The sequence below is a fragment of the Mustela erminea genome, chromosome 8 (assembly GCF_009829155.1).
Source record: "Mustela erminea isolate mMusErm1 chromosome 8, mMusErm1.Pri, whole genome shotgun sequence".
Taxonomy (NCBI): domain Eukaryota; kingdom Metazoa; phylum Chordata; class Mammalia; order Carnivora; family Mustelidae; genus Mustela; species Mustela erminea.
Window position 1 is genome coordinate 55,474,944 of NC_045621.1, and position 17,984 is coordinate 55,492,927.

Sequence of the window (17,984 nt, forward strand, 5' to 3'; positions counted from 1 at the left end):
CTGAAGCAAACTCTTTGTTTCCCTTGGCGCTCCACTCACTTTTTACTCCTCACTCCTCTTCAAGGGCAGGAGAGGGGCCATGTGATGAGAGGACGAAAAGGTCAGCTTAGGGCGCTTCGTGGTCCCAGGTGACGGCCAGAGCCTCCTGCACTGTGGGATCCGGACGGTGGGATCTGCACAGTGGCATCACCAGGCCCGCTCTGCCCTCGGGGAGGCCTGAAATCCTGCTTTGGGGAGTTCAGGGTGAGTTCGGTTCATCCAGTTATCCACAGAACAGACTCTATTGCTCTGGTTCAAGCGATCAGTCCCACTTCGCAAACGAAAACGCTCATCTGGCGTTCTAACACACGTAACTCCAGTGCCTGCTCCCCTGAGAAAAGAGGACTATGTGCGGAACACCCGAACCGCAAAATGCCTGTCAGGTTGTCAAGCTGTGAGACAACCACCTCCCTGAGAAGAGATAAGAGAGTCTGTCTTCCGGGCGGAAGTCCCGCCTCACAAGCCCGGACTGCACCGGAACCCAGGAACCAGTTTCCGGTGTGCTCTTTCGGCTGTGCCTGGCTCAAGACCTGACTGTGGAAGTCAGATTTCGCTATTTTCTTTTCGCCTCCCTACATTGACAGTCAAGTCCACGATGCAGGTCTGAGCAGAACTTCCCTCCCGTCAGAGGTTGGAAGGGAAACTAGAGAAAGGCTGCATTGCAGGAGTCCTGGCAGGGAAAGAACGTCTGAGCATTGTAGAGGCTGGGCCGCCCCCTTGAGCCCAGTGCTCCCCGCACCCCCCACCCCAAGGTGAAATGTGGCTCAAGAAATAACGCCACAATGGATTGTTTTACTCAGAGGTTATGAGGCAGGTGCCACTGTTGACTCCATTTTATAGATGAGGAAGCCCAGTAGAGGGAGGTTAAGAAAGTCACCCCAGGTGACAATGGCAAAGATCTGCTGCCAGAGCCACCTTCCTAAATGAGTATCAGTCTCTCGGCTGTCGCCTGTCGGATTAATAACTGCTCCTCTACTGGAGAGAGCAGGGAAGAAGGGGCAGGAGCTCCTCTGAGCAGCCATGGCACTCTGGGGGTTAGTGCAGACGTCTCATCTTTTGTGGACCAACGTGGAAACTCCATTCCAGCTTCCTGCCTGTGGCTAGGTGAGTAGGGTGGGTCAGACCTGCCATAGGTTTCCCTCAGTCTGTCACTGTCCCCATTCTGGGGCGTTCTCTCTCCTCCCCAGTTCTCCTCTAGAAAGCCTTCACTTCTGCTGTTCCCCAAGGTCTGACTTGGGCTTTCAAGTCACCTCTCTATCCCCCTGACTCATTAATCACTTTGGTTTGGGTGTACACTTCCCAGACGGTACCACCCCTAGCCAGACACTCCTGCAGACCTCTGAGTGAGGATGCAGGCTTCCCTAACTTACCTTCCTGAAGCAAGCAGGTGGATTTCCCTGTTCTAAGCAGCTCTCAGCACACAGAAGACCTCTTCATCCTTTTGCCAAGTGGAGAAGTTTCCCATGTTCCTTGAAAGATGAGTTCTACAAAATTGTCCCTAAGAAGAGCATTATGGTCAGATGAGTCTGGAAAATGCAGCATGGTGTGTCTCAGAGATGTCACAATATCTTTAATGCTTATATTGAAGGCTCTGAGAACTTTGTGGTAAACACTGGATTCAGAAGTCCAGTATTTCTCAAGTTTATTAGACCAAAAAGCCTTTTCTTTGGGGTAGGAGTACCTATTTTAGAAACAGTATTCAGCAGAACTCTGTGCAATGTGAAAGTAGATAAAAGTTTTTTTGTTTTTTCCCTCACTCATAGGTGAGGTTTCTTTTTTACTTGCATATTCTGTACTTTTATAATTAAAATTTATCTTCTTAGACTCTAAGATCCCCTTAAATATAAGGTAGCCTAATTAAAATCTAAACCCATTTATTTATTCTGTAGCTGTAGGGAATAGGCATGTAATATGACCCTAGGTACTGATTCTGAATGATGTAGGGATGTTCTGTATACTCATAGCTTCAGTAGTTATCAAACTTTCTGGTCTCAGGATCCCTTTATGTTCTTAAAACATATTGAGAATACCCGGAGTATTCTTGTATATGTGGGCTATATCTGTTGATATTTATGATATTAGAAATTAAAAGCTCAAAACTTGTAAATATTTAATAATTTATTTTTTTAAAAACCCATTATATGCTAACATAAACTACACATTTTAGGAAAAGTAACTATCATTTTCCAAAACAAAATAAATCAGTAAGAAGAATGGCATTGCTTTACATTTTTTTTTAAGATTTTTATTTATTTATTTGACAGAGATCACAAGTAGGCAGAGAGGCAGGCAGAGAGAGAGGGAAGCAGGCTCCCTGCTGAGCAGAGAGCCCGATGCGGGACTCGATCCCAGGACCCTGAGATCACGACCTGAGCCGAAGGCAGTGGTTTAACCCACTGAGCCACCCAGGCGCCCGCTTAACATTTTTGAAAATCTCCTTAATGCCTGGCTTAATAGAATATAGGTATATCCTCATACCCAGTTCCAGCTTCAGTCTGTTCTGACATCACACGTCATCTGGTCTTCAAAATGTGCCACTGTATGCTGATGAGAGAATAAGGGTGAAAAAGGAAAATGACATATTAATATTATGAAAATAATAATTTTGATCTTGTGAACCCCCTGAGAAGGTCTGTAGGGCCCCAGGGTCACAGTAACACGTTTGGAGAACTGCTACTTTAGATGATCAGCCCAGTTCCTTCTAACTCTGTATATACCTGAGAAGGGTGGAGGGTTGGATGGGTCTCCCTGCTCCTGGGAGTATCATGTATATGATCACGAGGATCCACTTCTCAGGGACCCCCCGTCCTCTGGCCTGGCTGATACCCATTCCTCCCCACTCCTATCGCTTCTCACTGTGATTACTGGAGCCCAGAGGAGTAGAGGTCAGTTTGCATGTTCTTGACTCAGAAGTTTTTAAAGAGCTTTGATGTATAGAATTTCATTAAAGCCATAAGGGCCCCAAGGTAGCCATTGTGCAAACACAGATATTGCCTTCATTTGTAAGCCGCCTAATTCCTTCAAAAATGGATTTAAGCTTTATCTATAATCCATGTCCTGTTCTCCTGCAGGGTTTGAGTAGGTCCATGATATGAATGAGCCAAGAAGAGCTATTTTTTTATTTTTCTTCACACATGGGAGGAGGATGAAACAGTCTTTTATCTTGGCCCTGGGGAGGTTTGAAGTTCAGACACAAAGGAGAACAGAGGGAAAGACAGACACCAGCTCTGGTAGATATGAGCATAAAGGTGACACGCTGCACCTGTGCCAGAGATGCTCCCTTGGTCAGCCTCTTAGGACCAAGCAAGAGATGGTTCTAGATAAGTAGGACCCAGATGGGTCCTGGTTCTGTAGAGTCCCCAGGTGAACAGTCAGACAGAGCTAACAACTTTTCTGCCTTGGGCTAAAATGAGAGAAAATGAAACCCTGAGGATCTTGCTATATACCATGGCAGTAGCCACTACCAGCTTCCTGTGTAAGAACTTGGGTTTATGAGGTGTGGAAGTTCTGATTTTGGGGTTGAGTGGATAGGACAGAGTCCACCCTCACCCACTAACTAGCAGAGTGACCTCCAGCAAAGCACATGGCCCACTGAGATTTAGGTTCGTCACCTATAGAATGCGTTGCTGTGGGATTTGCTGAGATAGATAGCGCATGTAAGCACTTCGCATAGTGCCTGGCCTATGCGTAAGTGCTTGTCATTGGTTTGCTTTCCTTCTAACATGACTAGAGGCACAAAAGTGCAGGGCTACCCTTAACATTGATGGTGCACAGGGAGATACAAACAGAGGCCCACATATCATTTAAATATATAGACATTTAAGATCTAAATCTGCTAATATTGTTATATGAAATGTTTCATGTATTTATCTCAACAAGAGATATTCTTCATAACAACAAAAACTTTAAACCATGCCTACAGGTATGGTTTTTATATGACTGAAAGTTTATAAAATATCAGATATGACTGATTTTAGTTATTGCATATATCTTGAGGGCAGCATTATTTGGAAGGATAATAAACATAATTCATTATTGTAAACATTTTTTTCATATAATACCTTCTTGCCTTCATTTTGGCAAAATCATTAATGATGTGATTATGATCAGTACTTTTATATAATATGCGTTCTAGTCATATTAAAAATTATTTAATAAAATGTAATTTTCTTTAAAGGACGGTATATTCAAAGTGTAGGTTTATATTTTTACTAAAATGCAAACTAAAGTGCATGTAAAGATCAAAAATATAAATTACTTTTCATGTTTCCAAAATATCTTCCTCCTAATATATTCAAAAGTATAGAAGTCAAAATATAAATTCTAATTAATAAATAGAAAATTTTTAATCTAAGAATTTAAATAAAGCTGACATCAATTTCACTTTTGAAATTTGATTAAACCTTACTACCTATTTCAATAAAAATGAAACTGCAATTCTAGATGCTTGTGCACCTAGTTACCAAAATAATTATTTTCATGCTTTATGCATATTACCTATAAATCATCATATGTACAAATTTAAAGTAACATAGATCAATACTGCAAAGTTCCCCAGTTACTATGTGCAACTATTGTGAATACACTGCTCCCTACTATTGTTAAGAACCCCATATCAGGGCACCTGGGTGGCTCAGTGGGTTAAAGCCCCTGCCTTCGGTTCAGGTCATGATCCCAGGGTCCTGGGATTGAGCCCCACATCGGGCTCTGTGCTCAGCAGGGAGCCTGCTTCCCCCTCTCTCTGTCTGCCTCTCTGCCTACTTGTGCTCTCTCTCTCTGTCAAATAAATAAATAAAATCTTTAAAAAAAAAAAAAAAAAGAACCCCATATCAGAACTTAAGGAGAAACAACAGCAAATCAAATAACCCAATTAAAAAATGGGCAAAAGGCTTGAAGAGACACTTCTCAAAGATGATAAACAAATGGCCAACAAGCATATGAAAAGATGCTCAACATCACTAGTCATCAGAGAAATGTTAATTAAATCCACAATGAGAGGGTGGTTTTAATGAGCACCTGGGTGGCTCAGTGGGTTAAAGCCTCTGCCTTCAGCTCAGGTCATGATCCCAGGGTCCTGGGATCGAGCCCCGAAGCGGGCCCTCTGCTCAGCAGGGAGCCTGCTTCCTTCTCTCCTCTCTGCCTGCCTCTCTTCCTACTTGTGATCTCCGTCAAATAAATAAATAAAATCTTAAAAAAAAAAAAACCACAATGAGATTTCAGCTTACACCCATCAGAATGGTTACTACCAAAAAACAAGGGTTACTACCCTTGTTACTACCAAGGTTACAAGGTTACTACCAAAAAAACAGGAGAGCCTGTGGCTCTTAATCTCAGGGTTGTGAATTCAAGCCCTATGTTGGGTACAGAGATTTCTTAAAAACAAAATATTTTTTTTTTAAAGATTTTATTTATTTATTTGACAGAGAGAAATCACAAGTAGATGGAGAGGCAGGCAGAGAGAGAGAGAGGGAAGCAGGCTCTCTGCTGAGCAGGGAGCCCGATGTGGGACTTGATCCCAGGACTCTGAGATCATGACCTGAGCCGAAGGCAGCAGCTTAACCCACTGAGCCACCCAGGCGCCCACAAAATATTTTTTTAAATAAAATCTTTTAAAAAATAAAAAACAATTTAAAAAGACAAATGTTGGCAAGGGTGTGGAAAAATTGGAACCCTTGTACACTATTTGTAGGATTGTAACTTGGTGCAGCTACCATAGAAAACAGTATGGAGCATGCTCAAAAAACAAAAATAAAACTGTCATGTGACCCAGCAACCACATTTCTGGGTATATACCGAAGAAAATTGAAAGCGAGCCCTTGAAGAGATATTTGCACACTCATGTTCATAATGACACTATTTACAATAGCCAAGAGATGGAAACAATCCAAATGTCCTTTGATGGATGAATTGGTAAACCAAATGTGGTCTGTACATATGATGGAATATTACTGAGCCTTTGAAAAAAAGAAATCCTGTCATATGCTACAAAATGGGTGAGCCTGAAGGACGTTATGCTAAGTGAAATAAGCCAGTTATTAAAAAAGAAAGAAAGAAAGGAAAGGAAGGAAGAAATATTGCATGAATCCACTTACGTGATGTAGCTAAAGTAGAAAATATATAGAAATTTAAAGTAGAATGGTGGTTACCAAAGGTTAGAAGGAGGAAGAAAGGAGAAGTTGTTGTTTAATAGGTATAGAGTTTCAGTGTAAGATGAGAAAATTCTGGAAATCTGTTTCACAAAAATGTGAATATATTTAATACTATAACAATATGTTAGCTACATATACAATGTTAATATATATTAATAATATGCTAATAATATATTGAATCATACACTTAAAAATTGTCAAGATAGTGAACTTCAAGTTACAGTTTTTTACCACAGTACAGAAAGTGTGTCTATGTGTGTATGTGTGTGTGTGTGTATAATTTAAATATTCATGATCAGTGAGTAGTCAGCCCTTTGGGATTTGAAATAAACACTGTTTATCTGGCCAGAGAGATATTTGAGGATTGTAAAAACAAAATTATCTCAGCAAACTAGGAATAGAGGGGAACTTCCTCAAACTGATAAGGAACATCTACCAAAAAAACCTATAGCTTACTTGATAGTGAGAAACCTGAAGATTTCCCTCTGTCATCATGAACAAGGCGAGGATATCCCTTTCACAACTGCTTTTTAACACCATACTAGAAGTCCTAGCTAATGAAATACACAAGAAATGGAAATAAAATGTAGGCAGACTGGAAAGGAAGAAATAAAACTCTTTGTTTTAAAATGACATTTTGTATATGCAGAAAATCTGAATAAATGACAAAAAATCTGGAACTTATAAATGATTGTAGCAATGTTGCAGGATACAAAGTTAATAAAATCATTTGCTTTCCTTTATACTAGTAATAAACAAGTAGAATTTGAAATTAAAAACACATGGCCATTTACATTGGGATCCCCCAAAAAATGAAATACTTAAGTGTAAATTGAACAAAATATGTAAAAAAATCTTTATGAGGAAAACTGCAAAACTCTGTTGAAAGACAGCGAAGAAGAACTAAATAAATGGAGGGATATTCCATCTTCATGGTTAGGAATACTCAATATTGTCAAATGCCAGTTCTTCCCAACTTGATCTACAAATTCAATGCAATCCTATTCAGAATCCCAGCCAGTCATTTTGTGAATATCAATAAACTAAAGTTTTTATGGAGAGGCAGAAGAACCAGAATAGTGAACTAACATTTTTTTAAAGATGTATTTATTTATTTGAGACAGAGAGCATGGGTGGGGGGGGTTGGCAGGAGGGGAGTAGAGACAGAGGGAGAGAGAGAAAGAGAATCCCAGGCAGACTCCCCATCAGGTGTGGAGCCCGACAAGGGACTTAATCCCATGACCCCGAGTTGATGACCTGAGCTGAAATCAAGAGTCAGATGCTCAACTGACTGAACCACCCAGGCATCCCAGCCAACTTACTATTGAAAGAGAAGAACAAAGTCAGAAAACTGACACTACCCAACTTTAAGACTTACTGTAAAGCTACGGTAATCAAGACAGTTGTAATACTCAAGAAGAAACAAACAAATAGATTCATGGAACAGAACAGAGAGCTTTCCCAGAAATAAACCCACATAAATGGAATCAACTAATCTTTGACAAATTGTATTGCAAGGGCAATACAATGGAGCAAAAATAGTCTTTCAACAAATGGTGCTAGAATGTCAGGGTATCTACATTCAAAAAAAAAAAAATGAATCTAGATACAGAATTTACACTCTTTATAATAATTAACTAAAAATAGATTATATAATATTATTAAATTACATAATGCACAAGTAAATAAGCCACCCTGAATAAGAGTCAGCAGAAACTACAAATAAGAAAAACAGGTGTAAAAATGCATCAAATGTTGACATCATCAGAGACAATAATGCCAAATACATATTCAATATCATTAAAGAAATAACATTTAAATGTCCACAGAGCAAGATGCTTTAAAAAGTGATGGCTTATATTTTTTAAAGACCCAAATAGATTTCCTAGAAATGAAAAGTAATATAATTTAAATGAACAATACCAATTGAAAGGTTAAGTAGCTTACTGGACCTGATGTATGAATTACTGAACTAGACAGTAGTTCTAAACAAATTACCCAAAGTGCAGCCCAGAGAAGCAAAAAGGAGGAAAACTATAAATGAATAGTTCAAGAGACTACACAATAATTCAGAAGAAAATTAAGCATAGGGTTTGCCATGGAGTGAGTATTTGTTTCCTCCAAAATTATTGGAACCTAATCCCCAATGTGAGGATATCAGGAGGGGAAATTGGGAGGTGGTAAGGTCACGAGTATTGAGTCCTCACAAATGGAATTCTTGCCCTTGTGAAAGAGATACCAAAGAATTCCCTTACCCCTTCTGCCATATAAACATACAGCAAAAAGATGGCCATCTAAGAACCAGGAAATGGGCCCCCACCAGTCACTGAATCTGCCAATACCTTAATCTTAGACTTCCCAGCCTCAGAACTTGAGAAATAAGTTTGTTTATAAGCCAGCCAGTCTGTGGTATTTTGTTATAGCAGCCCAAATGGACTACACAGGCCTGTCCTTCTATAGAATGTGTACAACCAGATTTGCAGACTGAACTTCTGCCCCCTGAAACAATTTTGCTTCATTACTACTTTTCAGAACCACACTGTGCTAGACTCCAACTGTCCTTCCGGAATAAAGTGCAGACCCCCAAGATGACAGGGGAGAACTTGAGAAACAAATTTAACTGGGTGCCTGCCGCAAGTAGGATATGATACTTTATGATAGGGCAGTCTACTGCATTCATACCACCTGAGAATGAAGATTTGACACACTGTTTTATAACTTTTCTTTTTCTTAAGCATTTTCACTATTGAAATTCTTCCTGCATTCTAAAACAAGATCTGTCTCTGGTCTAGGCCACTGTTCTACATACACTTTCCTGGCCTTCTGTAACAGTGTTTGGTTGTAAGTTTATAGTGCAAGAGGTATGGAGAAGCTTCTCTGTGGGTCCTGAGCAGTACTGATAAGGATAGCAGTTGTTGATGAGACCCAGTTGGGTCTAGGCTCTCTCAGCAAAGCCACCAGGTCCTGAGTGACCGAGGGCTGTGTGTGTTATGTACCAAGCCTAGAGCAGAAACCCCTTTTGTCCAAGTCTAAGAGCAGGGCCACAAAGGGCCTTGGTGAGTTCTCCTACCAAATAAGCGACAGTTGGTGTCTTATTGTCTGCTGGACACCAGAAACCTGAGAAAGGGCAGAGATGCTCCAAATACTGCCAGAAGCCAGGTGATGTGCTGACTGCTGATTCAGTTTTATGCATGGCTTTCCCACCCAAAGAACCAAGGCAGGAAAAAAAAAATCAAGAAATCAAGACAAATAGCTGTTTTCAGGTTATTCTTGTGAATCGCCCAGATGTCTTGCTTCCCCTCCTTGTGGTTTGTCTTTGGGCATTTCTTGTCTCCCTGGCCCCCACTGAAATGTTAAAGCCCTGATGAGGGACTCCAATGAAGGCAGGGATGATCTGTGGTTCCCATTAGGTACACAGAAATTAGGGATTCCTGTCACTACAAATTTAAAAAGCAGCTACACCTCAACAATTACTGAGCTGACTCTTCAGCAATGAAAACAAACAATGTCAAGATTAAAGGGGGAAAAAATTAATGGATGTGTAAGTCTGGTTTGAACCAGATATATTCTTCTGAAGGGGAATTGGGCCTCCAAGGAATTGAGCTGTACCTACATTCAGCATTCCTCTCCCCTGTCCCTCATAGTTATTGCCCCAAAAGCCAAATTAGGTTCAGGTGTGTGACTCCCCTTCCCACCACAGAAAATATGGCCCCATGGGGAACTGATTTCTAATATGACCTCCTAGGAGGGCTCCACCCAAGGCCAGGTAAGGCCATGTTGGGTTTAACAACCATCTGTCTTCTCTCTCTCTCTCTCGCTCACCAGGCAGCCTTGGAAGAAGATGAGCTATAGAATTTTCCACAGCAGAAAGAGAGAAATCATCAGAAGAAACAAGAGCATCATCAAATCAATTTTATTACCTGTCTCTTAGCAGCCTGTAGTACAACCCAAAAGGTAAAAACCTAAGTGTTACTGATTTTTCAGAGCAGTTGTCTCCAAGGTCACATGCTTCTCTGTCTACTGCAGTGGGCTCAACCAGCGGGCTGTTTTGCCTCCAGGGAACATTTGCCAAAGTGACACAAATTTTTGGTTGTGATCCTGGAAATGGAAATTGCCCTCAGAGCAAAACTTCTGTGGGAACCATTGCTGGGTAGGAATACCTCATCTGTAGTCAATGAATTGGTGGAAGCTCAATAATTCATCAGTCTCAACTCTTAACAGTTCAGAACTCCAGGGGACTCCAGTTTTAGTGGAGGAGGGACACATTTTTGTAAGCCCTCCCAGGTTCTCACAGTGAATATCTCCTCAGGCTTCTGGGAAGAGGGGAAAGAGTGTCATTTTAAAACACAGGAGAATAATCTATTCTTAACAAGGCCTGCCCTCAAGGGAAACTGTTTTATCAGAGCCCTATGTACCGAGGTCCTAACAGAGCCTAACGAGCCTGAGAGAAGACAGATACTTAACTCAACACCCCTTGACTTCCTGTCCCACCTAAATTGGGGGTAACTGAGGAGCACGTGTGAAGGTTACAGTCCAGGAGCACAGGATCACTGACAGACTGAGTTCTAGTCACAAGACTGTAAAATATCCTCCTCCCTCCATACTTCACCCCTACAGCACTAACAGCCATTTACCTCAGTTCTTTTTCCCAGTACATCGTGTCTGGCTTTCAACAAAAAACTACAAGACATACTAAAAGCCAGAAAATACAATTTGAAGAGACAGCGAGTGTCAGAATCAGATTCAGATATGCCAGCAAAGTTGTTAATATCAGGTGTTGAAAGAGAAGGGTTGTAAGGTTTCCTGTGATAATCACAGATTTGTCTATTTCTCCTGTCTCTTCTGTTCATTTTTGCTCCACATATTTTGCAGCTGTTTGGTGGGTGCACATTGAGTGTTGCTAAATTGTTTTCTTGGTGAATTGCTCTTTTTATCATGACATAATGTCCCTCTCTGTCTCTGGTCATTTTTTTTGTTGTTCTGATATGTACTTTATCTAATATTAATATAATCATTCCTGCTTTCTTTTGATTAATGTTTACATGCTATATCCTTTTCTGTGCTTTGACATTTTTATTTTTTATAATTCTAACCATTTCTAAGTGTACAATTCAGTGGCATTAAGTGCATTCACATGGTTGTGCAACCATCACCACATCCAGAACCCTTTTATGTTCCCAAACTGAAATTCCTATATGATGAAACAACAGCTCCCTATTTTCCTATCCCCACTAGTCACTAAAAACCACCATTCTACTTTCTACCTCTTTAAATCTGACTACGTACCTCATATAAGTGGACTCACACTGTATATGTCCTTTTGTGACTGGCTTCTTTCACTTAGTATAATGTCTTCAAGGTTCATCCATGTGTTAGCATGTGTCAGGATTTCCTTCCTTTGCAAGGCTGAATAACATTCCATTATATGTATATACCACATTTGATTGATCTGTTCATCCTTCAGTGGACACTTGGGCTGCTTCCCCCTTTTGGCTATTGTAAATGGTGCTTCTATAAATACAGATGTCCAAATAGCTATTGCAATCCCCACTTTCATTTCCTTTAGGTTCATGCCTGGAAGTAGAATTGCTGGGCCAAATGAAGAGTAATTCTATGTTAAATTTTTTGAGGAACCACCATACCATTTTCCATAGTGGCTGCAGCAGTTCACTTTTTCATCAGCAATGCACAAAGGGTCCAGTTCCTACATACCCTCATCAACACTTGTTCTTTTCTTTTGGTTTTTGTTTTAATAGCCATACTAATGGATGTGAAGTGATTCTATCCTTTTACTTTTGACCCGCCTTCGTCATCATATTTGAAGTGAGTTTCTTATAGACAGCATAGAATTGGGTCATGTTTTTTTGATCCACTTTGCCATTCTCTGCTTTTTAATTTATGTTTTTCGACTCTATACAGTTAAAGCAATTATTAACATGTTAAGACTTAAACTTGCCATTTTTTTTTTATGTTCGTTCTCTCTGTTTTTAATTGATCTTTTTCGTTTTTCTGATTTCCAGTGGCTTGCTTAAACATTATGTAGAATTCCATTTGGATTTACCTATAATTTTTTAGTGTATCTTTTTGTATAGCTTTTTGGTGGTTGCTCTAGGCATTACATTGTACACACATAATTTATAACGCTATACTGGTATTGTCATTTTACCAGCTTGAGGGAAGTATAGAAACTTTACTTTACCTCCTTTTATATCCTTTATCTTCCTCTGTTTACAATATAACTACCTTAAATATTTCCTCTACATACATTAAGAACCATGTTAGACATATTGTAATTTTTGCATATTGTAATTTAGAAAACTCAAAAGGCTATGTAAGGACTATTGTAATTATCAGTATTTTTGCTTACCATATTCTTTCTTCTTTTCTGAAGAAAAGAAGAATTCTGAAATTCCTTTTTTTCATTTCCTTTCTGTTTAGAGAACTTCCTTTAGCCATTCTTTCAGGATAGGTCTGCTTGCAACAATTTCTTTTGGTTTCCCTTCACTTCAGAGTATCTTGATTTTCCTTTCATTTCTGAAGAATATTTTTACTGGCTATAGAACACTAACCTTAATGCTAATTATTTTCTTTCAGAACTTTAAAACAGTCATGCTGATTCCTTCTGGCCTCCATTGTTTCTGATGAGAGATGCACTGTCATTCAAATAAGTTTTTTCCTATAGATGTGGTATTGTTTTTCTCTGGTTGCTTTCAAGATTATTTTGTTTGTCTTTGGTTTTTAGAAATTTGATTATTATGTGTCTTGATGTGGATTTGAGTTTATCTCATTTGTATTTCCCTCAGCTTCTTAAATCCGTCGTTTTATATTTCTTGCTCTTTGTTCTGTTGCTTTTGTTCTGCTGTTGAGCCTATATATTGAGGTTTTTTATTTTAGTTATTGTGTTTTTCAGTTCCAAATTTCCTTTTGATTTTTTATTTACATTGTATTATATTATTAATTAATTATATTATTCTTATATTGCATTGCCGATACTTTCTGTTTCATTACTGGGATTTTCTCTTCTTTCATTTGTTTCAAGCATGTTCATAATGTCTTCGTAAAGCATTTTGATCATGATTGCATTAAAATCATCAGGGACACCTAGCTGGCTTAGTGACTCTTGATATCAGGTCATGACTTTGAGCCCCACATTTGGTATAGAGATTACTAAAAAACAAAATAAAATAATCATGAGATAATTCAAACATCTCTGTTATTTCAGTGTTGCATTTGTCAGTTGTCTTTTTGCATTCAGTGTGAGAGCTTTTTGGTTTTTTGGTACGATGAGTGATTTCTAATTGAAACTTGGACATTTTTATATTGTTTTCTGTTTTAGCTAGTATCCTTTGACACTTCACTAGCAGGGGAAGGGGGTACTCAAGCTGCATCATTATTGCCATGTGGAGGTACTATTCCAGGTTTCCCATCCAGCCTCCCTTGATATCTGGAAGTGATGGGGCTCCTTATTATTGCCAGGTGGGAGTTCTAGCTCCTAACATGGTTTCCATTGACATCATTATTGGGGATAGTCTTTTTGCCACTGGACAGTAGTAAAAATCCTGACTCTCCATTAGGTCTCCTGTGATGCTATCCAGCCAGGGATGGGGGAGGGAGCAGGAGATACATTATTACTCTTAGGTCAGGGTAGAACTCCAGGCTCCCTATGTGGTCTCCATTAACACTGTGGGAGAGGAGGGTGCAACATTACCAGCCAGCAGGGGTAAAAGTTCTGCCTCCCTACTTGGCTTTCTCCAGTATCACTTTGATGGGGGGCGTTGGAGCTCCTCATTATAGCTTCATGAGGGTGGAAATCTAGGCTCGCCACTTGACCTTTACTACTAAATGTGGAGGAGGGGACACAATATGTTTCTCTGTTATTGGAGTAGAATTGTTACTATCTAAAAGTCTTCTGTCTTAGGGGTGCCTGGGTGGCTCATTTGATTGAGAGTCCAGAGCTTGGTTTTGTCTCAGGTCATGATCTCAGGGTCCTGGGATCAGTGGGAGTCTGCTTAAGGATTCTTTCTCTCTCTCTCCTCTGCCCTTCCCCCTGCTCTCTCTCTCAAACAAATTAATAAATATATTAAAAATAAAAAATAAAAGTTTTCTGGCTTAGAAGGCCACTTTTCAGGTCCTTTGGCTAGAGAAAACAGACTTGTGCAGGAACTTCTTTTGCCTGTGCTTATTGCTGTTTTGAATTTCTACAGCTCCAAATCTTGGATATTTGAGGCAAAAAGAAAACTCAGAGAACTCATCATTGTGTCTTTCCTCAAGTCCTAAGTTTTCTAGCCTATCTGCCTTCTTTTCTTTTCTTTTCTTTTTAAGATTTTATTTATTTATTTGACAGAGAGAGAGAGATCACAAGTAGGCAGAGAGACAGACAGAGAGAGATGAGGAGAAGCAGGCTCCCCACTGAGCAGAGAGCCTGATGCAGGACTCGATTCCAGGGCCCTGGGTTCATGACCTGAGCCAAAGGCAGAGGCTTAACCCACTGAGCCACCCAGGCGCCCAACTGCCTTCTTTTCTTTACTTTTCAAAGTCTTCTTATGTTTGGTTTGTATGCAATATCTATGTTTTCAGTTGTAGTTTGCAGAAGGAATAGGAAAAAGTATGTCCATCTCCCTAGAAGTAGAAGTTTGAGAGAATGAATTTTAGCCATGTTTTTAAAATGAAGTTGATATCAAGAACAGCATTATCTTACTTTGTCAAAATCAATAAAGACTATAGAAATTTTGTATAGCCGAAGGCGTAAGAATGAGCATCAGCATTTACCATTCTGTTCTGAGACTCATTAATAGTTGTGCCACGAGAATAATATTCTTTTATGATCAAAAACATCTGGGAAAGTCTTTATTTTATGTCCTTCCCTTTGGGACTCTCAATGCAATTAGCATACTAAAGGCTCTGAGAAAATCTGCAGTAATGAATATGCTTAATTTTTAATCCAGTGTTTCCCAAATTAATTTGAGCATAAAACATGTTTTTCCAGAATATCTAGTAATATCTTCTAATAGCATCCACTTTGGAAATACTGAGCCCCACACGTAATCCAGGGGGTCATCTCAGGACCCAGGTTCTACAAGGAAGGGACTGGCATCTTACTTTACAAGCTGTCCTCCCTGGTCTCCAGGAAGGTGGACATTCTGTCTCGACAGAACACATATGGTAGAGTGGTAGAGGGAGCATGGTAATCTTTTGTATTTTCCCAACACTAATAACCTTTGCTTTTACTCTCTTTTATTTACCAATTTAATTATTTTTATCTGTATACTACCTCTGCAAGGTAAGAGGGGAAAGTGTTACTATCCTTATTTCTTAGGTGACAGAGACCCAAAGAAATATAAGTGTGTTCCTAAAGGTCCTTCCTAATCACAGAGTCCCTGCAATTTCTGACTGGAGCCCTGTCCTGCTAGATATGGGTGCAGTCTGACCTCCTGGGATGGCCCTTTGGCATCCCATGCCCTGAATCCTAGCTGGGCCTCCCTCTCTAGGCCCCCCTAGCAGAAGCACACCAATGAAGCATCTAGAACCTTGCTCCCTACTCTTGGCTCTACGCAGGGCTCTGCCAGGATGGCCTTCCTGCTTTCCAGAAACCTTTGTTCTGTGGAAAACAAGTGCTGTTTTCGAGAACAAAACCTCTGGGGAGGTGAAGGGAAGCTAGAATCCTAAATACAGGATGAGGATCAAAATTGCTCCCTGACCCTCACTTCCTCTTTGGCCACCACAGCCTACTGTGCGACTCAAGACAGGAAGTGGCCTGGGCTTCAGAAGGCATTTACAGAGAAGAAATGTTCCCAGGAAACATAACATCCAAGCAGCATGCCCTGTGATCCCAGAACAACACAATAGTGATTTGTCTGCCACATTGCCTTCAGGGAATCAGGAGGAGGAAATGACCACTCTCTTATTTTGAAGAAAGTTCAGCACAAGGGCAAAATCATCGAAAAAAGTGAGACACTAGATGGTGTTAGAAAAACTAAACATTTGTCCCAGAAAAGAGCTCCTGTCTGAAGGCCTTGATATTTGTTTTCTCTATGGTGACATCATAGCCCCCCTTTTCTCTGCAAATGGTCAGAGAGGAGAGCAGTTCTTTAGTGGGGAAAGAGAAGAGAAAGGACAAGGGACTTTGGGGTTGACATCACTTGTCTCTGCTGGCCTTGCCTTGGACTTTACCATTGCCTGCAATTAGTTCTTCTTTCTACTTTGCAATTCTTCTTGCTGCTAGGGACATTAACTGAGGCATTACATTCTTAAATAGATTCTTCACTCACCAGGCCTGGCAGCTGCAATGGCTCTAAAAGTCCTTTGCTTCAAGTCATTGAGGACTGCTGTTAAAATCCAGCTACAAAATGTGAGGGGCGGGGCGGGGGGGAATAGTGTCAGTCGTTAACTCTTTAACTTGAATTCATTTTTCCAGCTTGACCAGATAGGCTCAAGGAAGCAGATGTGGACAAGAGGCAGATTTGATTGGGAGGGACATCAGAAAAATATGGAACATGTTTGAACAGTAGGCCCAAATGGGGCCCAGAACAGCCACTGTGGTCAGCCTGGAGCCAGCATGAGGACCCCAAGTACTTGAAGCAGGCAGGGAGGAGATGGTGAGAATGAGGGAGAGATATACTTCATTTTTTTATTGAAATATATCTGATACAAAACATTGTATAAATTTAGGGTGTACAATGTGTTGATTTGCTACATTTGTCTAACATGATTGTCATTGTAACAATAATTAGCACCTCTCTCATGTTACATAATTACTTCTTTTTTGTAGTGGGAATAGTTAATACCTAGTGCCTTAGTGAGTTCCATGATTCTAACATGTTGACTATTTATATTCACTATACTCTGCACTAGATCTCCAGGATGTAGATCTAGTTGCCAGTCTGTATCCTTAAACAACTTCTCATCTATTTGCTACCTCCTAGACCTGGATAACCACTATTTTCTTCTCTGTGTTTACAAGTTTGGCTTTTTCAGATGCCACATAGAAGTGATACTGTGCAGTATTTGTCTTTCTCTGACTTACATTTGTTAGAATGGCTATAATTGAGAAGATAAGAGATAACAAGTGTTGGCAATGATATGGAGAAAAGAGAATTTGTACACTGTTGTGGGAATGTAAATTGCTTCAGCTACTATGGAAAACAATATGGAGGGTCCTCAAAAAAACTAAAAATAGAACTACACTGTGATCCAGCAGTCCTTCTACGTATATATCCAAAGAAAATGAAAACAGAATATCAAAGAGATGTCTGTACCCCCGTGTTCACTGCTGCATTATTCATAATAGCCAAGACCTGGAAGAAACCTAAGGGTTCAACAACATCAATAGATAAAGATGTGGCATATGTGTGCAATGGGATATCATTTCACCACCACAAAGAAGGAAATCTTGCTATTTGTGACAACATGAATGGACCCTGAGGGTATTATGCTAAGTAAGGACGGTGAAGTGAAAGAACAAGCAGGGCAAGTTCACCTCAGACCACAGCGCCACCCGCAGGGGACCCTGGCCTAAATACTGTCCTGTAGGTGGAGTTAAAAGGAAGAAACAAACACGGGAAGACGGCCAGGTTCTCCTCCAGAGTCTGTCGTCAGCACCTAACTGTGTGCCCTGGGGCAGTTGCTTCAACTTCAAGATATTTTCCTCTTTGAGGGGCACCTGGGTGGCACAGTCAGTTAATCGTCAGACTCTTGGTTTCGACTCAGGTCATGATCTCAGCGTCCTCAGTGGGGAGTCTGCTTAAGACCCTTAAGACCCTTTCTCCCTCTTGCTCTGTCCCCCCAACAGAGAGCTTA

General features: G+C 40.3%; 1 long non-coding RNA gene across 2 annotated transcripts; it reads left to right on the forward strand.

Annotated features, from left to right (window-relative positions):
- The first annotated feature begins 129 nt into the window (after positions 1 to 129).
- Positions 130 to 16,803, forward strand: LOC116597649. 2 transcript variants are annotated; one of them, XR_004288715.1, is made up of 4 exons: positions 130 to 1,143; positions 10,014 to 10,142; positions 15,913 to 16,134; positions 16,603 to 16,803. It is a non-coding gene; the product is annotated as an uncharacterized LOC116597649 (long non-coding RNA). The 2 variants fall into 2 exon arrangements; XR_004288716.1 differs by lacking the exon at positions 15,913 to 16,134.
- The last annotated feature ends 1,181 nt before the right edge of the window (positions 16,804 to 17,984 follow it).